At 40.4% G+C, this 25,106-nt stretch overlaps 1 long non-coding RNA gene across 2 annotated transcripts; it reads right to left on the minus strand.

Moving 5' to 3' along the window:
• Positions 1-1,720: 1,720 nt before the first annotated feature.
• LOC145451053 (uncharacterized) lies at positions 1,721-8,551 on the minus strand. Of its 2 annotated transcripts, XR_013918682.1 has the most exons (7): positions 7,360-8,551; positions 5,850-6,236; positions 5,308-5,500; positions 4,809-4,929; positions 4,063-4,253; positions 3,401-3,499; positions 1,721-3,040 (listed from the first exon to the last, which is right to left on the minus strand). It is a non-coding gene; the product is annotated as an uncharacterized LOC145451053 (long non-coding RNA). The 2 variants fall into 2 exon arrangements; XR_013918681.1 differs by lacking the exon at positions 5,850-6,236 and having other exon boundaries at positions 1,724-3,040; positions 5,308-5,804; positions 7,262-8,551.
• Between the last annotated feature and the right edge of the window lie 16,555 nt (positions 8,552-25,106).

Here is a 25,106-nt window from a genome sequence, read left to right on the forward strand (position 1 = left end):
TGAAATTTGCGTCTATGGTGCGTTTTGGTGATTTCGATATCTTTACAATATACCGCAAATCCTGATGGTGGGTCAAGAAATAACATTATGCAACAAAGTGACTTATTACAATTGGTCCATCCGAAGATACATCATCATTTATTACTTGCCCTGAATTTTCGAAAACACAACCTCCATCAACGCTGCCTGAGAATCTGATCACATTGGCCGAGAAAGGATAAATATTTGGTAGTAATATGTGAAACTACAAATATTAATGACAAAGTTCATTCGTGAATCCAAAAAATTTTCGCGCGTGGCGCCACCATGACGTAATCAAAAATCTATTCACCACCTGACCACTCGCGATTTCGGTGCGTTTCGTAAGCCGATGTGAATAAATACGTTACTCTGGAGCCCACTGAAAATGGACATGGTCAGTTGAAAATGGGTATTTAGGGTCCTGTTTGTTCATTACTAACTATGTTCTAGAATGGGGCCGTAGGCTAGGCCTACATGACTACTCGAAATGCGGTCGTGAATAGCAAAAAGGTTGGCTACTCCTGCTCCACAAAAATCATATACTGCGCCTTATTTTCTGTTTCGCTGCCTTCGGCAGCTCAACTCGATGGCAACATTTTTGTCCGCCTTCGGCTCGCGTAACTTTATGTAGGTGGTACGCGAGCACCGCATAAAACCTCAAAATCAATGAATGAGCCGTGCTACAAGTCGGCAAATACGGAATCGGAAATAAAGAGTATTGCATCGGCCTGGTGTAAAATAACTAGTGTAGTCGAAACACCGTGAATATAAAACAAACAAACAGGTCGGGTCTATACACAAAATGTTCTCATGTTGAGTTGAATAATTATCTGAAATATCGTCAAGTCACCAAAAAAATCGAAATGGTCGACACCGGCCTCGCAATCTGAGCAGACAGTAGTGCAAATGCGGTACAAATGCGACCCGCAGGGGAAAATAAAGCGCCGCGGTTTTCCATTGGTAAGCATCTGTTGGCTTGCGCGAAAAAATATCGAGACGACAGATTTCGCGTCGTCAGAAGGGGCCGTTCACACTTTCATTTGTATGCCTTGGAGTCGGCTTTTATCAAAATACACCAGCCAATGCTTTGTAAACAAAAGGAGTTCGTGTACCATCTAAAATAGTACGTTGAACGCTCTCTTATTCGAAATTCCCTGCTGGTGACGTCATATTTTGTGATATGATGTTTATATCCAATTGATATACAACATTGCAATGTTCTTTCCAATTCTCTACTATTTGCTGACGATTACCCTTGACGAGTGTCCGCCGAATATATTCGGGCTCGTTTCAATATGAATATACATTTCAATTGTATATTGAAGTTCTGTACCTCCAAGAAGCTTTTCAATTTGAAATAACGCGCAACAGAAATGTGCAGCTGTCGTCTGCGCGTTATCTATGTCATACATGCCCATAATACGTATAGTGTACTATTATTAAAATGAATTTTTGATGTGTGAGGCTTTGGTCGCGAAAGGCCACTAAACTCAGATTTGGGTCGCGCCCTGAAAGTTTGACAACCACTGCTACAGAGCTACATTGCCCTTTATAATATCAGTCACTACATTAGATTTACAGCCTTAAAATGTATTTTGCGGCGCTCACCGCAGGTCACAAGCGAAACTGCTGACCTCTTTACTCATGAGGTAGTATTTCTAGGCAACAGCTAAGCCGGATGGAAATATGGGGCCTTGATAAGCACTGCACTCTAAGTTTTGAAGTGTTGCTCAACCCGGAAAATTGAACACGAAACGTGATCCAAAAATTGAACACCTAGAAGTGTTGCGAAGTGTTTAAATTAAAAGTGTTTACCTAAAAAGTGTTCAGTCTCAAAGTGACTGGTTGACTAGTCACCGGAACGCAGGGCTCAAAATAAAATCAGATTTTATTGATTCATGAATAAATGACGCTTATAATACCCAACATGGGTGATTAAATACGTGCAAACATTGAAATTTCCAATAGCTGCTGTGACAGGGTTTCATAAATTCAGATCAGCAGTTAAAACCGTTTCCGGAATAGTCCATGAAATCACGAACATCACAAATGATTAAGAGCAAACTCACTACAAATATCATGCAACTCGCTCAATCATGAAAATGAATGCATACGGATAGTGATAACAAAATATAATTTAGTATCTTAAACTTTCGTGACAGGGGCATGGAATCAAATTCATTGGTTACGTCCGTTAGCGGAGATCATGATCAACATAACTCATTACAACTCATTTAAAACTGATCAAATTATGGCTTGTAAATTTCTAATTTTATTATAAACAAACAAACAATGAATGTATCAGTATCGCTACCACGATAAACAACCATAAGTATTTTTTTACTCTATATGAAATTGGGCCTGCTAACCAGGCATCAAAAATATTCTTGGGCTTGCATTACAAGTATTTATATCAGGTCAATGCCAATCACTTTTGTTTAAATAACAAAGAAATCATTTCTTTGAGTCCATATAAATTTTGCAGATTTACAGAAAAGATTTTGTTGTTATTTACCAGTCTGCTGCAAAATATTAAATCTGGAAGTCATTAGGGCAGTGTTTCTTAAACATTTTTGGACACGCCTTATAATAGCAAACAATTTCACACACCCCTTATCGTCGTATCATAAAATTGAAAAAAGCAACCATAACGCTAGAAATCCCAACGGATAGTTGGATGGCAGTGACGGTAATGGTTGTTGATGAGAGAATATTCAAATATTAAATTCTGACCATACACAGAGAAATAACTACAAGCTGCCATGTGCGAAAAAGATTTTAGTTGACAGCGGCTTCAAACCCCTTCAAATGCTTTCTCCTGTTTGAGAACCACTCCTTTAGGGTATGACAATCCAATGCATAGCAGCTCAAAACGTCAACAATGTTTCTGAATACTCCATTTTCACTGAAGCAGTTTTATATTCTTGCCATCAGCTGCAATCCAGGCTCGGTCAATCTCTGATTCGTGGCGTGCCATGGTGTTTGCTTCTTTTCTACTGGTTGACTCCAAGTTGCGCTCCTTGAAAATGTGATTAAATTCCAAAGTTTTGAATATGTCAATTAAAATTCTAAATTTTATGCAGAAATAAATATAAATATTTCACACATGCAGGTTACACAAGCGCAGGAAAGGTGCTCGGATTCATTTGAAATCCTATCACTGAGAAGGACTAAAATTAGCATAATGACTAATAAAAATATCTTGAATCAGGTCTGCGTTTTTTTCAATTCGGCCATTTTGACATTGACATTTACATTGACATTCAGACGCACAGGCAACAGTGAGAATGGAGAACTGCAACTCAGAATGAAATTTATAGCAGAACGTCGCAGGTCTATGTAAATTTGTATGGTCCACAAAACAGAAAGATTACAGTACCTGTTTCAATAAGACATGCGCTTGGGTCTTGGATTATATTCGTTTGTCTCTCAATTTGGCTTGAAGAAGAAGACAGTTGACTTCATCAACCTCGTTTTGCTGAAAATGTAATTGATTGCAAACAAGATCCGACAATAAATATAGTACAATCGTTATTCCTACGGGTTCGGATTTCCATTATAATAATTGACATACGGTAGGCTTTACATATAATTTTGATTCTAAGATTTTATAGCTGCTTTGAATTGACACGAGAAAATATATCAAAGGACACATTGATTGTCTTTAGTACAAAAACTTTGTGACATCTTATCGAAGGTGTGGAATACTTTTCCTTCATTGCAGTAATTGTAACTGTTCTCAATCTTTCAAAATCCTTCCTTCCTGATTAAATTTAGTTAACGAAATTAATTGGAATTAGCACGACATGAGAAATGATCTCAATTTGATGTTCACCTAGTCCAAGTATAGTTCAGTAAGCAATAGTTTGAATGCAAGTTACACCAGCTCTTTACATTCAACAACAACTCTGTTCAATGTATACACATCAAGCCTTTCTTCAGCTCATATCGCATATATAGATAGTTTGAGAAAATTAGGACTGCAAAAACCAGCACATTACATTATCAATGGTGATATATGAAATGAATAAATAGACTTACATAATCACATGTTTCCATAGGTTCTTGAGGCAAAAGTATGTATCGCAAAAGATTACTGCACCGGCACAAAATCCGTTCAGATGACTCCTCGCGTCACTATCAACATTGTCTGTTGGCGCAGGCACGGTAGAACCAGGGGGTCTTTCTAAAGAGTCGACATCAGTTGGATGAATTTGAGGATCAATCCAAGACTGTTGAAAAGAAAATACTTGTTTTAAAAATTTGAAATACAAGGGAACTATTCAATATTCGAACAGCTTCTTCGAGGTACAAAACTTCAATATAAAATTGAATAGTATATGGATATTGAAATATGCCCGAATATTTTCGGCTGAGACTCGTCAGGGGTAATCGTCAGCAACTAGTACAGAACTGAAAAGAACGTTGTACATCAACATCGTATCACAAAATATGACGTCACCAGCATTCAGTATTCATACAGATATCAGACTGGATACAATTGTATGTGACAAAAGGGTGTCTTTCATAGAACAATTATTATTGTAATGGAAAGTAGCATGTTACCTTACCACCAATTTTACTCCAGCACGAGTAGCATACTTTCCTGGATTGTTAATCATTTTAGTGAAATTTTACCAGCAAACATTCATAAAAATAACCGAATGCAGCAGAATCGAATTCATTATCTGAGGATATACCAGTTTACTTACGAAACACTGCGATGCTTACCAGTATTTTAAACAACTAATGCTTTTCAAAAAGGTGCCAGTTGCAGTACATACTACCTGTACATTAGGGCATTTTTCATATTCTTTCCATCAGCCGCAACCCAGGCTTGATCAGTCCCTGATTCGTGGCGTGCCATGGCGGCTCTTTTTTTCTACAGGTCAAATCCAAATGCTGCTCCTAGAAAATACAATAAATACCAAAGGAAACTTGTAAATTTTATGCAGAAGTAAATATAAATATTTCACACAGGTAGGTTACAGAAGCGCAGGAGAGGTGCTCAGCCCCCCAGGTTGAGAACCACTGACCTAGCCCATTATAGTTCAGTAAGCAATAGTTAAAGTACAGGTTACACGAGTTCATTACGTTCAACTACATCTCTGTTCAGTGTACACAGTTGAGTGTACACTGTACAATGTACACAGATGAAGCCTTTTTCAGCTCATATCGAATAGTCCGTAAGCTACTCTGCGAGATAGTTCGTGAGAAAAGTAGGACTGCAAAAACCAGCAAATTACATATTCAATGGTGATATATAAAATGAATAAATAGGCTTACATAATCACATGCATCCATGGGTTCTTGAGACAAAGGTCTGTATCGCTTAAGATGACTGTGCCGGCACAAAACCCGTTACGAACGACTCCTCACGTCACTGTCAACATTGTCTGATAGCGCTGGCACGATAGACCCAGGGGGCTCTTTTCAAAGAGTCGACATCAGTTGGACGAATTTGAGGATCAATCCAAGGCTATTGAAAAGAAAATATTTGTTGCAAAAATTAGCAATACAAATGAACTACTCAGTAATCACGCAAATATCATACTGGATACAGTTGTTGTTTTCTGCAATAAGTTGTACATGACAGAAGGGTGTCTTTCATAGAATAATTAGGTAATGGAATGGAAAGTTGCACATGACGTTACCACCAATTTTACTCTGGCACAGGTAGTATACTTCCTGGATTGTTACCAATTTTAGTGAAATTTTATCAGCAAACATTCATAAAAATCTTTATCACGAAGATAACCGAATGCAACAGAATCAAATTCATTCTCTATGGAGATACCAGTTCCCTTACAAAACTCCGTGATGCTTACCAGTATTCCATACAGCAAATGCATTTCAAAAAGGTGTCAATTTCAATGCATACTACCTGCAAAAGAAAGTTTAGTTCAGTTACCGTATCATAATAAACTCAGAAAATTCAAATTTGGGGATTGGGCAAAACAAATACTACCCCTTGTGATCCATGGTTTGTTGAAAAAATTGTTTGTTTGGCTGTGCTATTATTAGGGCGACTTTTTGGACCTAAAAAGGGAAGATTTTGACTAAAAAGCCAAATTCACACATATTTTGACGATGAAAAACTTAATTTTGACCCCATGTACTTAAATTAGGTGTTTCTCACATAATCTTAGAATTGTACTACCGGTACTTATCTTTATTTCTGGCTGGAGTTGTCTGTTCTTCCGAAGTAGTTTGACCTGAAAAAATCTTTTAGCATAAAAACTGACAAATTTGTACATGAAAGAACCTTATTTTATCGAAATCTGGACCCGTGAAGAATTCCAGTATTAGTCACATCTCGTATTATGGTAGAAATAATTAAAACTTTGTTGTAGTACAACGAAAGATACTTTCCTACATTTTCGGGTAGAAAGTGTCTGTCCTAACTAAGTAGCTTGGCAAGAATGAAGAAAGGACGTTCACCAGCAGCAGTTGTTGGCCGGCAACACTGAAGTTGTGCATACACTGCACTCTCTCTCTCATTATGACAAAATTGTCTACATCGCAATTTTTCATCATACGGTTTCTAATAGAAGAACCAATGCCCACGCAGTCTTGCTTCAGTTAGGATAGTGCAGTAAGCTACGTTGAGTATTTGTTTCATTTGACAGTTTATGATTCACAATGAGCAGACGATGGTCCGTCTACAACGGTAGGACTGTAAAGTAGGCTACAAGATGTAAATTGTAAAATGATAAGTTCACCGACAGTGCAATCATCTATGATACAAACGAAATGCAAGTTGCCAAAAATTTTTTTGATTTTGTAAACAATTTTGGCAATTTTGACCTAACGGTACAATTTTGACAAAATTTTGACCTATTTTGACATGTCAAAAAATCGCTTTAGTTAACACCTTACCACTTGGAACAAACAGTACAGTGTAAAATGTGTTGCAGTTGAAAAACAATCAAAACCGTTGCATGACTGTCATACCGGCATTCAATTGCTGACATTGAAGTACTTGTCCACAATGGACCACAATATCGCCTACATAGGGATATTTCAGTGTGAATAGAGAGAACATCCCTTTATCTATATGTCAAAAAACCTAGTTCGATAGCAGCTTCCCATCAGTACCGTAGTACTGGAACTGGTCGCAGCCTGGTATATTATTAGATTCGAAGCTCGATCATCCAGCAATAAGATCAGACGAACCATATACTACAAAACATCTAAAGAACATTCATATGAATAAGGGATATCAATAGCCTACTAACACATCTAAAACAAACGACCTTACTGCAATGTCAAAACGAGCTCATTTTATGACTACTCTCACATTACATATATTCAATAACATTTACCGCATTTCCATACCTTACAGTACATGGATGTTATGATCCTTTACGCCATCAGGTAGCAGAAACTGCTTCAATATATCCATTCCGCCAAGTCTTTTAGTGTTCCCTACTCTCTGCCTGAAGCCTGACGAACCACCAATTCAAATTCCAAACTGAAATCGAGCGCGCTGTTCCGTAACGAAGGTGGTGACCCCTCTGCGTCACAGGGAAATATGTATATTTTATTGAAATATTACCCTTAAACTTAGTGTTTGGTCAGTTGAGTAATATTATTTTACATATACCATGGTTTTATGTGATCTCCAAACGTACCGATGGTTTATGAATGCGAAATTGATGATAAATTACCAAGTATAAATTTTCTTGAAAATAAGCCGCAGTGGCGAAGTGTTACATGTAAACGGAGAGATACGCAGAAGCGTTGCGACGATAATGGCCCAATGCGTTTATATGCCCAAAAAGTGTGTCTGTACGCAGAAAAAAGTGTTATGAAGTGTTCAATACGACCTTGCGGATTTAGAGTGTGAGTGGAAGCGATCAACTTTTTCTAGTTTAGGAATGATTCTTGCGTTTCACCTAAATGTTCACAGAATAAAATCTGGTAAGGTTGGCTTGCTAACGAGATCCTCTGAATAATTAACTGCGCATACAGAATGCGTAAGTGACGTGCTCATTAACCACTAACAACATCGCGCTTCTGCTGTTTAGGAAATAAAAATAACCATTCAGCATAGCACAAACCAAATCACCTTCAATGCTTGCGACCGCCGCAAATAATCCGATGGCCAAAGAGTGTGTCAATGACATCGCGCACAGGAACAAGAGCACAATATCCGGAATTAGAAATCTCTTGCAATTATATTCGGTATGTCTGCCTACACATCGTCCTGTAAACGAATATCGAATACATTGATTAAATTAGTCGTATGCAAAGCGAGAAATGTTTGAACAATAACAACATACAAGTATTTATTCTAAAATTGAGCGTAAACCAATCTTCGTTATCCAAAATTCAGAAGGGTTCCCTTCTATTTCTGGACTGGTAATTGTGACAATACGTACTTAAAATGCGCCCTATGCGAATGTGACCCGGCTACTCATATCCGACCCTTATCATACCGAAATGTCAAATCCAGTCGTTGCTTTCGAAAAACCTTCCCTTATGCCACTCCCGTATACCAAATCCTTGGAATAACTGAATGCTAATCGCCCATATACCACACTCTTAGCGAAAAGAGTTTGTTTTGTGTATTCATACTATAAAGGTGTTATACGAAAGCAAAACCCACTTAAGAATTATACAACCGTGCATCATGAAACAGATCTTCATCCAATTGATTCTTGAAAAACTAGAATATACATTCAGGCAATACGAAGGTAGCGTGGTGATGACAATAAGCGCCTGCCGCCCGGGCGGCCCGGGTCGATTCCGCGACGGAAGTTATTCTGAGCTCTTCTTCCCCGCGTCGCTGTTCTTACGGTGACATAAAAAGCTCAGGAAGATACCCGACGCAATAGCGCACTTACAAGGAATGGAAAGAGCAACAAAGAGCCGCGGATTAGAGACAAACATCGAACAAAGAACTGCGACATTGGGCACTAGGCCGATGTGGATGCCAGTTTAAGAGACATCAACTGCAACGCTGTTCCTCCAATCTGTTCATTACATCGCATTGTGTCTTATCGCATTGTACATTGTGTGTGTCTTGTTCAGATAAAAATATAATATGACGTTTTATAACATACAACACACAACACAACATACAACACACCAGTGCTTCCCAACCTTTCTCGACTCATCGCCCCCTTATCAAGCTCGACACGAATTTTGGCCACCCATATTTACGGATCCGAAAATGAGGACATGTAAACAGATAATTTATTCACTTCACTCTGATCGCTGGTGAATTAAATAAACAAAAGGTCATTTTTTCTGGTGCGTGCCCGGAAAACCAGTTTCCGCGTCTATTTTTCGTTGAGTTGACCTTCGTTATAGTCAACTTTCGCTTCGTATGCAGAATAATCCGTCTTCACGTGCATTTTTCGCCATGGTAATTAAGTATATCTCACTGGACGTTTCAACATTTTCGTCCCCCTATCGCCTCCGTTTACTATTTTGTCCCTTTGTCTCTCAAAATCGACCACTGGGAGGCGATATCACCCACGTTGGGACTTAAGAACCACTGCTTTACACCATGCTTCTGTGATGTACGAAGATAACTAAACCAGCGATTGAATACACAGAGGAAGGAAGACGCCTATTAATAACGTTGACTGGTTCAAATAAGCTCTAAATTGTAACATACAAATAAGGAAATGCTGTTCATTCATGTACAAGTACGGTGACATATTCTCCACCATGAGAGGGCGGCTCCTGAACTCTCAGGTAGGCTGTGTTTTCGTGTACCATCACCTTACGGGTGCCGTGAATTGCTCGATATCCCTCGAAATCTTCGGATGATGCGGTATCAGTCCTGGTGTAATACGAATGGCGAAATGTTTGACACTTACGGGTCCTTTACATTTTGACATGTTCAACCCTGCATACGAAAGATGGCCGAAGCCTGATCCATGAGAACCACAGTCGTATCTCACAGTATTACCGATGAAAAGAATAATCTATGAGTCCCTTGGAGTTCGAGCAATTATACGGCATTTCCCTCGCAATGATGCAAACAAACCACGAGTCAAGATAGTCCGTATCTGGTACAGTCAAGCAAACACTGTTCACTCTCCAGCATATCTATGCTTCAAACATTTGTCGAAAAATATCTTGCACCACATCAACATAGTTGGAATTAAAATAGTCTTACCTGTTTCCGGTAGCGCAACCTGAGCGCTATTGACCAAGTATATCACGTCACAAGCGCGCGTGCGTTCTTGGAAATTTACGTGGAAGCAGTTATGATTATGCAGTGACGACTCGTTATAAAATCGGTTGGGCTGCATAGGCAAAATCGAACACCTGATTGATTCGGTTCTGATTCGAGTATATCCGAGTTTCTGAATATCACTCACGTGACTTTTATGAAACAACATAGAATAAAATGTCAACATCACATTAGAAATAATTTAGTATTTATCGATCATGTCTATTCCATTGCACTTTGCGACAATGCTGTGGGTTGATCGCGACTTCACATATATTTCATCTCCACAAACGTGCGGACAGACGGGTATGTGCAACAAACTACACGCCGCAGGGTACCCGACATTATTCCGATCTTAAGGCCTTACAAAGTCGTACTCTTACATTAAAATGTAATATCATCTGGCCACACGATTCCTCTGTAGCGGTGCTTTTCAATCGGTTTTCCGTGAGAGGTGTCTTTGAGGATACCCTGCTCTATTGTCGCGTCGTCAGGATGGAACGAAGCATTCCAAATGCCAAAGAAAACTTAAGAGGGCTTTGGTTGGTAGAAATGCGAAGATGCGTTAACTAGTTCCGCAATTGGCATTGCCCGACCGAAGCTCGAAGAATAGAGAGATGAAATATAGACGAAGAAAATATATAAGCGGCGATTACAGGCCAAGGATATCGAGAACTTCTAGCCATCCCTGGTCTAAACCATTGATTACCCAATCAAATCATATATAACCGGACTATTAGAACTGTCGATTAGAAATCGACTTATTAATAAATGACAGTTGAATTGTAAACTGATTCCCCAAAAACATGACTCGTCAGAACAACCTCACCTTGACCGATTGTCGGTCTACAGATTCTTTTCATCAACTGCGAAGCTACATGCTATCCAAATGCCAAAGACGAACGAGAACTAGCCACGGAAATAATCGTGATCTACTTTGAAACCAATAATTTTTGCTTGAAAGGTGAACCTGACTACCGCAGACTAAACGGATATACTTCAAAACCACCAAGAGTTGAGTAGGCCTTATATTCCATTACAATTTTGCTTTTTATGTTTTATGCATTCTATGCATGTGTTCCGTCAGCAATTCGGTAAGATCGATTTTTTTTAGATTAGAGAGAATACAGTATACAGGTAGGGGGATGTGGTACCGATGGAATACTGGGACCGAAAATACTGGAAAAATTCTCCACGATAATTCCATGATTACACTCCGTGAGTTTGGCTACAATTACACGCTGATAGAATCTTTCCTCTCATGCAAAAAAATTCGACCTGCGTGAGTTATGGGGTCTGTGACGAATGATTTACGTTTTAGGGGGTGTAAAGTAAATTTGGATTGACATTTGCATTTTTCTATATCACCTTTCAGACTAACAAACCCGCCATAATTTTTGATGTGAAGTATAGGGCTTGTATCTGGGTATATAATGGCACATAATTTTTGAATCAATACCATCCTCGAGTGGACTATTTTTAAGCCATTCTGACAAGTGGAATACTGCCTGCAGAACCGGCTATTCAACGACTGAAACAACTTTCCATCCCCCATGGTGTGAAACACACCCCTTTAATGTTGACTTCGTTTTAACCGCGGTTGTACCTCCGATAGGTCATCCCATAGGCGCCGACTTTTATTTTTGCATGGGGTGACGGCATGCGCGTAGCCAGGGGGTGCCGAAACCCCCTCCTTTTGAAGCGCAAAACCCTGTCCTTTTGAAATTACCATTCTGATGCTAATATTCAGTTACAATTCAACATGTCGTATTATCAGTGTTACGCGAGGCCGCGATCAATTAGCCAGATTCGTCTATATGCACGCGACGCGATCTCCCGCTGAGATCATTGCGAAATTAGGTTATTGATTGCCGAACGCTCGGCATTCATCGATGGACTAAGCAGTAACATATAGCGCAGTGGTTCCCAACGTGGGCGATATCGCCACACAGGGGGCGATTTGGCGGTCCAGGGGGGCGAAAATGACGAAGGGGGCGACAGGGGGGCGAAAATGGACAAAGGGGGCGACGGGGGGCGACGGGGGGCGAAAATAGCGAAGGGGGCGATAGGGGGCGATGACGCGTCAAAACGACTGACCTTTTTTTTTTTTTTTTCTAGTCAACCCACGGAAATTTAGTTACAAAAGTGTGTCAAATTAGACATCGAGCCGAAAATTTGACCTTTTTTTTAGTCAACCCGCCGGTGATTACAGTTTGTATGCCCAATTTTCGGTACACAAAATTTGGGGGGCGATGATCGGTGTTGACCTTGAAAAGGGGGCGATGGGTAGAAAAAGGTTGGGAACCACTGATATAGCGCAACAATTCTGGAACACGAAAGACCGACAAGAAGTATGATTACAAACGCGTGCGGTCAATCAGCAGGCCTGTTTATTTTTGGATTTCTCCAAAAATAACAAAAATAGCTTAGTTTTGAATGTTTTCAAATTTTATTTTTGGAGAATCTCCAAAAATAAGAAATGAAGATGTTTTTATCCCTAATACCACTAGAAAACTTCACCGGAAGTATGCTATTATAATGTATTCATGTCATCCAACATATCGACATCATCAGTGATCTTGATCTAACTTCCCAACACTTTCATCACAAAGTCTTTGATCTGGAGAATGCCCTCCAAAATCAGTGATAGACGCCTTTCAGAGACCCTTCTCTCACTTGATTTTCGAGAAATCAGCTTCGACCGTCGCAGTTGTGGGAAACATCGAGCCGATAGAGGCCCAAAGAACTGTCGGATGGCTTCAAACTCTTCAATCTTTCAGGCCTTTGCTCCTGACGAGCGCTGATCAATAATGCGCTTGGACGTGACGTCCATTTTGTATCGGAAAGACGTGGATTGGAATTGGTCTTCGATATTCTGTAGTTACTCGGATGTCCACTTGATCGACAGCCGACCTCGGTGTTTGTGGATCAATTCACGGAGCCGCAAATAAAGTAGCCTACATATCATTGTTGTTTATATTATTAGAATCAAAAAGAGTAAGAAGTGCTTGTTGTGTCCTCTCTCCTACGGCCCACGAGGTTGCCCCACTTGGTGTTATAGACAGGGCAGGACTCTTTCATTGTCGGCAACTTCAATTTTCTTTTTGCCATCGATGAACCCTGCAATAAGGCTCACGGCTGTATCGAACGTGGGCTGTGTCTCTTTTTCGTCGAGGACTGGTCGCCTGGTCGAACGCCTTCGAGGTCGAGGACTGCACACTCCTGATCCTCCACGAAGTTGCGTGCCTCAGTGAGCCCAGCACCCTCCGACCAGAAAATCGTCCTTGCTGTGGGTGTCATTGTCCCAGTCCTCAGCTGAGCACCGAGCTCGAAGGCGTTCGACCAGGCGATGTAGCTCCTCCTGCTCCTTCACGATCAGAAACCCAAGTCCCTGAAGCTTCGCGACGGTGGTGCGTAACTCTATGGCCATGCGATTGAGGATGATCAGTTTGATCTACCACTGCGACGAAGGTGCACAGGCCGGACTTTTCTCGTTGATAACCTCGAGTAGTTTGGTACCGTGTCCAGTCAAGCAAGGTGCTCACGTTCCTAATTGACAATCAACTGGTGTCAACAAAGTTGTGGCAGGTACTTTTCATCTCCTGAATCAAGTTCAGTTGCCGTCCTAGGTAGCCATTCAGTCCCATTGTCGTGTGGACGAAGTGATTCTTGTAGAGCTGGCGGTATTCGGCGTGCGCCACAAGGTCCAGTGATGCAGCCCGCACCGCACTAGCATACTTTCATACCCTGCCGCCTGTTCAACCCTTGTCGCCACGCCTCTGATCAATCCAGCAAGTGGAAGTACTTTTAGCGCTTCGGAGACCCCCTTTAACACACACATGCTGTTTCTTGTGTTTTTGTGAGTTCCCTGGTTGTTTCAACAGTATTTACGCTGCTCTGACTCATTTATTTCACTAAAAATCTTGAAAAAACACCATCCAAAAAAAGCTTATTTTTGGATGTTTTCAAATCTTATTTTTGGAGAATTTCCAAAAATAAAATCCAATATCGAAAAATAAACAGGCCTGCCAATCAGTAATTATCCCTTGCCGCCAACACAATGGGTTTTTACTTAGTATTGAGTAGCTCGCATCGCGACAATTGGTTGCTGATCAAAACATCGATATTGACTGCTTTGCTGCATTTCCCGATTTACGTGCGCCAATCATAATTGGAATGATATTATGGACACTGAAATATATTCCAACTACCAGGCACACACAATAAAACACTGTTAAACTTTGCGCTCCTAGAATATTTATCACAAGAATGGTTAACAAAATACTTTAAACGCGGCTTGCGGCCCTCATCGATGCCAATATCGCACTTTAATTTGTAAAAGGTGAAAGTATATCTGGTCGTCCAATCGCGATCGGTGTTTCTCAGAGCGCGCAATGAAATCTTAAGTTTCTAGCAACGAGGTCGACAATTTACATCTCACGACGATCGTTAGTTTGCTGAAATCAGTATCAGTACGCTGTGCGAAATACTTAGTAGTGAACAATTTTATCGGACTGTACAATCGGCCGGCAAGGCTGCGCTGATACCGAAATTGCAGACATGCCGCAAACCCGCAATAATTTCAATTACAAGGTGCGCGAGTCATACCTAAATACCCAGACTTGGCAATGGCAACGAGCATTATTTGTTTCGACGCGGGCATAAGTTTTAATCAAAAAGATACATAACACAAACAATATTACACTCAGAGATTGTTACTGTTTGGCGAAAGTGTTTCTGCGGACGGTAGCAGGCCTGCGTGCGGACGCGCTAAATCATATCACCGACGATAGATGACATGAGATATAGACGACCCATTTCGCATACAAATGATTCTCGCTAATTTGCAGTACGCAGCATCGATCATACGAATTGTGAATTGACATTTCCAAAGTACGGGATTTTAAGTTTTAATTGAGAAGCTCACTGGCTACGCACGTAGTGCTTTAATACCGACAACGCGTTGGTTAATATCAGCCCGGGGCCTACGGCCTACGTATGTCCCGATCAGTCAGTCCAATTTGATCGTGAAATGGTGTGATTTTAATTGTCAAGGTGTTATTGCAACAAGAGCAATATGGGCGCATGCCGCAACCTTATTAATTGGAATACAAATCCCGATGGTTTGAGATCGATCCGCGATATGGTTGCGCCCGATAGAGTCCGTCCAGCAATGAAGTTTATTGGAACATAGAAGCTAGGTTTAGGTTCACACTTAAACTAATCAAATAAATTCAGAATTTGCGCCACAGAGAATCTCTTGTTGCATCAATATTTGACAACGTAATTTAACGCCATGTACTGCACAATGCGCAGTGTTAATAAAAAATCTAACACTGACAAGTGACATCGAGGTAATACGAATGTATAAAGCAAATAAGAATTAGTTGTCTACAGATGATAGCAAACGAGAAAGTGCGTATCTAATCAGTAATTACTCAACTTGCGTACAGCACAACGAGATTCCGAGTCTGACATCGCGACAATTGTTTGCTCATTAAAATGACGTTTGAGCTGCATTGCTGCATTTCCCGATGAAAATTAGCAAAGCCTTGTTAGAGTAATGAATATGCGCACTTTGCGCAGGAATGACTTTCTCTTCACAGGCATACACAAACACACTTTCCTATTTCGCGATCGCGCTCCAATTAAAAAGACTATTACGAAACTAACTCAAGAGTTATTTTTTAAACGAATATGCGCGGAAATACAACTTAATTGAGAGAAATAGAACGTGAATTCGTTTGTCTGGCCTAGAAATGAGATGGTGTTTCTCAGCGCAAGCGTGTCGAAATCGACGCCGTCAGCGAGGTCGCTTCGATTGTATGATTAGTGATTGATTACTAATCACGGATTACACTTTATTGGGGCGTTTTAAGCAAGTATTCAGTTATTCACGCGCGTATCGGTTAATGGTAAATAGTTGGCATTTACGCGATAACACGTACTCGTTAATTGACAGCGCAGACGGCGGGCGTTTACGCATTTTGCATGGGGTGGCCACCACCCCGTAACTCGGCGCCTAATCCTATGGCTATTTCGCAGCAGTGCAATCGTCACGTATCGTACAACTACCAGGGGCTCATAACAATATTCACTGATTGCTCAAAAATAATCGTCGCTTTGTTTCTGGGTTTTATGTTTACGACTACAATTTCTCATTTATACTTTATAGCATATATGTCTTGATTGTCTACTGTTCGTTTTCCCTACAGAGCTAATCCCGATCAACAAAAGTCTCGCTTGGGCGTACCAAACCTGCTATCCTACATGTAAGATGTCATTACCGATAATCTAGGTGCAGTGCAGGCAATGTTCCCTCTAACTTTTCTGGAGTCTGCGCAACCACGCCAAACTCACTGCGCAGGCCCTTGACAACAGTGCGCAACCAGCCCCCCCCCCACCCATAGGGTGATAAACCAAACTCCCTCGGCCTCTAAGTTTTTTTCTCGCTACTTATCATCTACATTGGGATTGCGTTAAGAGTGTTTATTGTCGCCTAAACGCGCCAAGCGCGAAAATTTTCGAAAATTCATGATTGAACCGGTATATTGCTATCAATTTTTATGCTATCAATCTTTATTCTCTCTCTGCTCACGTAATCAGATTTACTGGTAGAGCTGATCGAGTGACGTGTGTTGGAAAAGTTAGTTCCCCTAAACAATAATTAAACATCTTCGGGCGTAGTCGTTGGTATATTGACTTCGTTACGGGATGCTTTTCGTGACCTCCATGCTGTCCACATTTTACCATCCGAAAATCCGTTTGCTATTTTGGCTTCACGACATATTTTCGAGAGTAGACCTTTCCCGCTCGAAAAAGAATAATCCAACCTAATTTTATAGTTTTGTCTTGCGTTTTCACATGCTCCGACAACCCGATGTTAAACGAATCGCACTTCTTTGTTAATTTGGCTATGTGAATGGATAAGAAACTACCTTTTCGTTTTGCCATTATTAAAAGCGGTCAGTATAAACAGTGCTAAGCAGAATTAGCGAGTATTCACTCAACGTTGGCCACACAGGCAAGCAGCTAGCCAATACACTTGCAGCGACACAAATGGACAGTGGACACCTGTAACCGCAAGTACTATAGACGGTGAATCGTAATTTTGTGCGATCATATGTGACGTCATAATGAATCCGTTTAGTGTACAATGTACATGATGACATACAAGCACGAGAACGCACTTCAAGTCAATGCGTGCGATCGATGTGGGCCTACCGCGTTAAAACACTGATGTCGCGTATTAATACCGGCAATGCACTCATTACTATCAAGACATATAGTCAGATATAACGATACGAATATTGAAGTCTGACTGAAGCAAAAACAATATCAGCGTATGACCTTATTGACAGAAGATTCCCGTTCAAACGAATCGTATAAAATCAAAATTTGTGCTGCTGAGAAGCTGATGTAATTTAAAGCCCTATAGTGCACAGTTGCAGCATTTCCGATCAACGTTTGCAGGGGGATGGATTTTTTCAACAATATTGATGCTTGTACTTGCATATTCTTCGTATTATCCTATCTTACCATACGTGATCAGATTTGCCTGATGGAAGTGGTGACTACGGAAATTCACGGCATGTAATTGTACAGTAAGTCTTACGCAATGTTCAACCAACGCGGAGAAGACTATACGTTAGTTTCTCGCAGATTAACTTCGAGCTCCAGAGGTCATTTTCGGGTTTGAAAATGTTCTGTGGCCCGCACTGCTTATCCAGGAGTCATAGTCATGTTCAATGTGTGGTAATCGGTGCAACCGCTATGGCTATTTCTCTCAAATATACACATCTACTAATCATATTTAAATACAGTCGCGACGAAAATTTTCAGGTTCAATAAATATCCGCCAACAAACAACCATCGAAATAATCTTTGGGGCATTCGAGCGCCCCAGATTGGGGGTTCGGGGTGCGACAGTTACGACCCTCAAAGCTCGTATGACGCTTGTGTAGGCCTACTTCCGATGTTCCACTCACGTCGTGAAACCCAATGATCCAATACCCGCATCCACTGTGTGATTGAGGTTTTAGTTCCACTCTGGTGGGGAATATTATCATAATTCTGGGCACGCTTCAAACAGTTCTTCGGTGAATGGGATACAGCAGAGAAGTGGAAAAGAATTGTCATATGCTAACTAGAATGTACAATGTACAATGTACATAGTATGACTTGTAGGCCCACCTATTGAAGTTGCGATGTCAGAACATTAAATTCAATCATACAATCAATTCATGTGACTCTTTCATCATGTGTAATGACTTCAAGGCCAGACATTTTTATACCGACTTCAAAGATCAATGTGCTGTACTAAATCCTCAATCCATTGCGATTCGTTGTGGTGGTAGCCTACCGTATACTTCCACAAGAAGTTTGTAATTAATAACAATAATACGACCTGCCGAAGTGGGCCTACAATAAATCTACATGGAGTGCATTTCAGTCCGAGTAGCCTACCAGTTTCAAGGGCATACGACGTATGATTATGACATTGTGGGAGTCATTGGTTACTTCAGAATTAACTTCCAGTTATATATAATCGAAATTATTGCCATTGCTGTTGGCCGTAAGTTGTCATAGCCGTGGGACAAAAGCCGCCGTTTCCCTTCCCATTTTCGAACATACGAACATAAAAAATATATCTAAACTTTCACTAATTCTTCAGTTTTACAAATAGCTCTGTGGCCCACCTCAAATTACTCCTGTGGCCCACCCTTTGAGAACCCCTGAGCTATATCCCATTGTTATTTATAACTTTGTTAAACCATGTTATTTCGCCATTCCAAGAAAAGTTTGCGCTATTGAAATGACATCAGTATCGCTCACGCGTATACGAGGCCATACTAAAACAAAAATCTATTTCGTGAGGCGCACGTCATTGCAAAATATCATTTCTTCACAGAGCGCAATATTTAACTCTACGACCGCACAAGTACCTCGGTTTCAGACTTCAGCGACAACACTATTTGTCCCTGGCAATGTTACCTCTAATTTTTCACGGGTATGCGCGCTTGCGCGGTCCCTTGGAGAACAGTGCACCACGACTAAAAAAAGTCATCACTTCAGATTTTTTGTGCGCAGCTTAGATTTTCTGTGCGCAGAGACCGTTTCAGCACTGCGCTTTTGCGCACGTGCGCATCTTAGAGGGAACATTGATTGCATAGAAAATAAAAGTGTATGCAACAATGTGGTCGCTAATATTATGACTTTCTGCAGAGATCTATCACAAAGAAACATCGCATCACACCTATAGTCTGGATATCAAGGCATCACGAGGCCGGATACAACGAACAGGCTGACAAATTGGTAAAGCATGCCAGTGTTGGGATTACTCGAATCAGACTTGAGTCACCTTTTTCGTATGACTTGACTTGACTCGAGTCACTTTACTAAAATTAAATGACTTGACTTGACTCGCCCTATCAGAAATGTGGATTGACTCGCGACTCGGAGCAAAGTTCACGAGTCAATTTCAATTCATCAAGTAATCGGTATCGATCAAAATAACGGAATCTTGCATATGTTCGGATTGTTCGCGACGCGCTGGTGTAACCCGTGATAGCGACCAATCATTTAATGATCGTGCGTTTTACTGATCCTCCATTGTTCTCTCACAAATAAATTGACCGCAAACGAAGTGATAGAAGCTTACAGCTTACGTTGTCGTAAATTAGTATAGTAAAGTAATTTCTGTTCTCTGTTCTCTGTTCTCTGTTCTCTGTTCTCTGTTCTCTGTTCTCTGTTCTCTGTTCTCTGTTCTATGTTCGCTGTTCTCTGTTCTCTGTTCTCTGTTCTCTGTTCTCTGTTCTCTGTTCTCTGTTCTCTGTTCTCTGTTCTCTGTTCTCTGTTCTCTGTTCTCTGTTCTCTGTTCTCTGTTCTCTGTTCTCTGTTCTCTGTTCTCTGTTCTCTGTTCTCTGTTCTCTGTTCTCTGTTCTCTGTTCTCTGTTCTCTGTTCTCTGTTCTCTGTTCTCTGTTCTCTGTTCTCTGTTCTCTGTTCTCTGTTCTCTGTTCTCTGTTCTCTGTTCTCTGTTCTCTTGCTTTATTGAAACTGAATTGGAATATAGGTTATATAATCCTCAACCTTTGGCGCAGGCTCGGATTGTATCATATCGATTTGGAAATGCGTAATGTATTGCATCTTATCAATTCGTATCTATTCATGGCTGGTTAAACTGAGGTTTAGCAGTTATCAGGGTTGTAACCAAGTCACAATGCTCCGAGTCACAAGTCAAATTCACTTTTATTGTTTTGACTCGAGTCAAGTCGAGTCATTTTCAATTCACCACCGAGTCAAGTCCGAGTCCAAGTCATCTAACAGAGGGTCAAGTCCGAGTCATGGTATTATGACTCGAGTCCGAGTCCACGTCATTATGTTGACTGCTCAGTTTCCAGTTTAGGTCTTGTTAAACTCACTTTATAAAACTGTAATTGGTGATATCGAATGTTTTGCATTCATAATATACTAATTTTCCTCACTTTTAGCAGTTTCTGATCGCATTTTCAAGTACCAGTACCAATCATACAAAATCCCAGAAGGGTGGGTACCTCACAATTCTTTGAAATTACAATGAAATGTCGGTCTTGGCCGTCTGAGTCTCGAGTCAATGACTTGGTTCGAGTCATGCGCAATGACTCGAGTCCAAGTCGAGTCAATACACAGATTGACTCGAGTCGAGTCGAGTGATTTTCGTATTTTGAAAAAATGACTCGAGTCAAGTCGAGTCATCAGAAAATCGTGACTCGAGTCGGACTCGAGTCGAGACATGACTCGAGTCATTACAACCCTGGCAGTTATACGTATATGTGAGTGATACAGCGCCTTTTTGCGTGTATATTTAACTCTATATTGGTTCATCTGCTCAAAATCAATGACCACTCAATCTGTATTTCAGACAGCTAGCAAAATGCAATGAAGGTATCATGCTTCATACTTCGAAAAGGCAACTGAATGGTGACTTGACTCGTGACTTGACTTGACTTGACTTGACTTGACTCGACTTGACTCGAGTCACTTCCAAAAATCGAGTGACTTGACTTGACTCTATAGTCACTTATGAAAATCGATTGACTTGACTTGACTCGAGTAAGAATGAGCAATGACTCGAAATGACTAGTGACTTGAAGGTAGTGACTTGATCCAAACACTGAAGCATGCTGCAAGTTCCCCCGACGCCGCTAACATCTCTATTCCTTTGTCGCTGAAGGAAGCCAAAGTTCGAGTCTCCAAATACTGTCGTGAAAAATGGATTGCCAAGTTCAGTGAGCATGCGGAAGATTCCCAATGCAGGCGTATTTTCTTGCAGGACAACATAATTCTTGTTTTTTTCTCTATCTTCACTGTATTAATCTGACTTCTCCGTGTATTAATCTGACTTCTCCGCGTATTAATCTGACTTCTCCGTGTATTGCATAGGAATAACAATTTGAATGTATTACTGAAATTTTAAAAATTTACTCCAATCTCGCCATTTTCCTTTGGGGGCAGGTTGCTCCCGGATTATGTGTGTATCTACCAGTTTTACTGTGAATAAAGAATATAATAATAACCAAAATGAAACTGTAGCACATCTCATGTCCGGCTGTGGTGCACTTGCAGCTACCGAATACACATGAAGACACAATAGGATTGGTCACTACATTCATCTTGAATTATGCAAACATTTTAACATCACCACTTCGACAAAAAATTGGTACGATTACAGCCCAGCACCAGTGACAGAAAACGAACAAGTAAAAATTCTGTGGGATGTACCAGTGATAACTGACCGCGAAATCAGAAGCAACCGCCCGGATATAATCGTCAAACTAAAAAAGAAAAGAGAATGCTTATTCATTGAACTGGCTGTCCCAGCTGATCACAACCTATTGCAAAAAGAATCAGAAAAATACTCCAAATACGCAGACCTCAAAATGGAATGTGAGAAAATGTGGCGATGCAAAATAAACATTGTACCGATAGTCATTGGCGCTACAGGGGTCGTGAGCAAAAAACTCATGAGACATATCCAACAAATTCCTGGTAACGTTCGATTCGACATGATCCAAAAGATCACATTATTGGGCACTGTGCACATTCTTCGGAAGGCCTTGAATGCACCACTGGACTAAAATTACACTTGTGAATCACAGCATAATTTCTGTAATTTCGATTCTTCATCTTCAATCATCTCTACCTCTGCTCTGTAACCCTTGCCAATTCTTCATCTGCTGCAATTCTGTAATCTGACTTCTCCGTGTATTGCATAGGAATAACAATTTGAATGTATTACTGAAATTTTAAAAATTTACTCCAATCTCGCCATTTTCCTTTGGGGGCAGGTTGCTCCCCGGATTATGTGTGTATCTACCAGTTTCACTGTGAATAAAGAATATAATATAATAATTTATAGAGCGCCGAATATAACAATATGTCATTACTACACTAGGGCGCTGTACATAATACATACATTCGTCAATGTTCGTATGTTTACAGACTGCGCACTGCCTACTTTCCCACCACGTACACCGAATTGGAAGCCACAAAGACGGACTATGTCATTCTTGCCAGCAAAGAAATTGTTGAGCATTTCCTCATCCATTACCCCAGATATTCAGGCGAGCGGGAGCACCTGGAATGTGCAGCTAGGCAACAAGGCGTGTCATTCTCCAAAATAAAATGTCCTGACACTTCCAGTCATGATCTCTCCCGCAATCGATTTTTTTTTCGGACCGGAAGAGACATGTAATTTAATATTGCAAATAGAATCGATCTGGTGCATAAGGCCATTGCTGCCGAGCACTATAATGCAATACAACAACAACAACAGCTACAACAATATTGACCAATCTTCGGCCCGAACACAATCTGCTAGAAATGTTCCCTTTGGTGTTAATCACTGCTCTCGTAAGATGGTATACCGATTTAATGTGAAATTTTACTTCCGCCAGATTTGATACGAAAAACGTTGTATTCAAAGTGTTTTCAAATGGGTGACTTTGCACGCTTTTACGACCGGGGCATTGATATGGGCGTAAGCCGCTGGATCAGGGTTGTCAGACAGCTTTTGAGAAAAAGAGTCAAACTGTGTCGAAAAATAGCCAGATTGCTCAATAACGTTGTTTATAATACATAGCATAATGTTAACAACGTCAATAACGCTGCAACGTTATTCATGAAATATTTGTCAAACACCGAATATTCCAGATTTTTATTGTTGATACTGTTGTAGGACACCGAATCCAACTACAATAACTGCTATTATTTGAAGGCTTTTCCAACTGAATATAAAATCGTAAAATAAAACTTTGTGTTATAGTATGAGTCAGTATTCAGAATTCCAACACAGTCTACATTCTAAACTGTAGTGGAACACTGTAAAACGATGGTTCTCAAATATAATAATTTACATGATAACTATAGTGACGACTCGGGCCACATTATGCCAAAATGCTGAAGTACATGCTGACTTCCCAAACGTCACCTAGAATATTTCCACCGGAACAATCAAATGCCATAATAATACGACAAAATCAATTTCTTCTGTTGCTTTGCCAACAACTTCAACGAGGACATGACTACCCTGGACAGATGTAGGCTATACGTAGAGTGAAACAACGATTTCTGTACTTGCGCCAGATATTATCTCAAAAAACAAGTTATAGTGTCTAATATAAAATATCTAGAATGCGTATGGGATCCATATTGATTCAATATGTTTATTGTATAACAAAAACCAAATCCGTGCGATTGGGGTGTTGGCTACTGTATAGCTTGTTTATGAGATAATATCGGCAGCAAGTATGGTAACCCCTTTTACAATGATCCTCGTCATTTCAGCAGCGTAAGCGGTGTTTCAAGAAAGCCTAGAAGGCTACAAGTCGGCAGCTACGGAATCGAAAATATGGTATATCGGCCTGGTGTATATGACCGTTGTAGTCGACAAACACCATAGATACCACAAACAATTGGCCGATTGTGCGGCTCAAAATATAATGATCGCTATGCAATTTAGTCCGATGCGAGCTACTTGATCCGATGTTCCAACCCATGATATTGAAAACAAGAGAGAAATTATAGTGATTGGATACCTGCTTTACAATTTGTAAATATATGTTTTGTGCATTCATTCAAGTTTGCTGGATAAAATCGACGGTGATACCGAATGGTCGCGCAATCTCACTTGTGATCATGTAATTCGTTACTGGCGCGGGGCATTGAATTAAGTTGTCAAATATTGACGTAACGCCAGCTGCTTAGTGGCAATATTTCTGAATTTATTCGATTCGTTTGAACGGGAACCTTCTCTATTCAAGTAAACTTGATCGACGCTATGGACGGACGGATTTCGAACCATTGGGTAATTGTTAGAAAGCGGATTTCTACTGATAAGATTTACGAAGGCTTCAAATCACTGCTTTTAACGATAAAATATCCCAAGTAAGAATGATTCAAAAATCTTCCTACCTTAAAGGCCACTATATTGCTGTATATATTAGTTGGTTAAACTAGTTTACTCGTTTCGTTATCTTATATCATTGGTTGCTACCTTATAATATTTTATTATTGGACTGTAAAGTCCAGTCAGTGATATTGAATTCAAAAATTATCCTCCCTCAAATAGCATGTTCCGAATGATTGTCAGTTTCTTATTCGGGTTGAAGGTTGCAGACCAACATATATACCTCGACCCAAATTACTTCCCACACAGAAAAGAAGAAAATCTCTGTCCTCCGAATCGACCTATATAACACGTCCAAGTCGGAATTGATTGTATGTCAGGAAAGCTTCAGCGAGCATGCGATTATAAATAAATACACATAGTGGAACGATTGTCATCGGAGCCTCATCATCCCTACTTTTTCGTCATAATCCAATCTCTACGTGAGCTGTACCAAATATCGTGCC

Source organism: Botryllus schlosseri, chromosome 11 (assembly GCF_051294905.1).
Source record: "Botryllus schlosseri isolate E-star chromosome 11, Bs_hap1, whole genome shotgun sequence".
NCBI classification, from domain to species: Eukaryota; Metazoa; Chordata; class Ascidiacea; order Stolidobranchia; family Styelidae; genus Botryllus; species Botryllus schlosseri.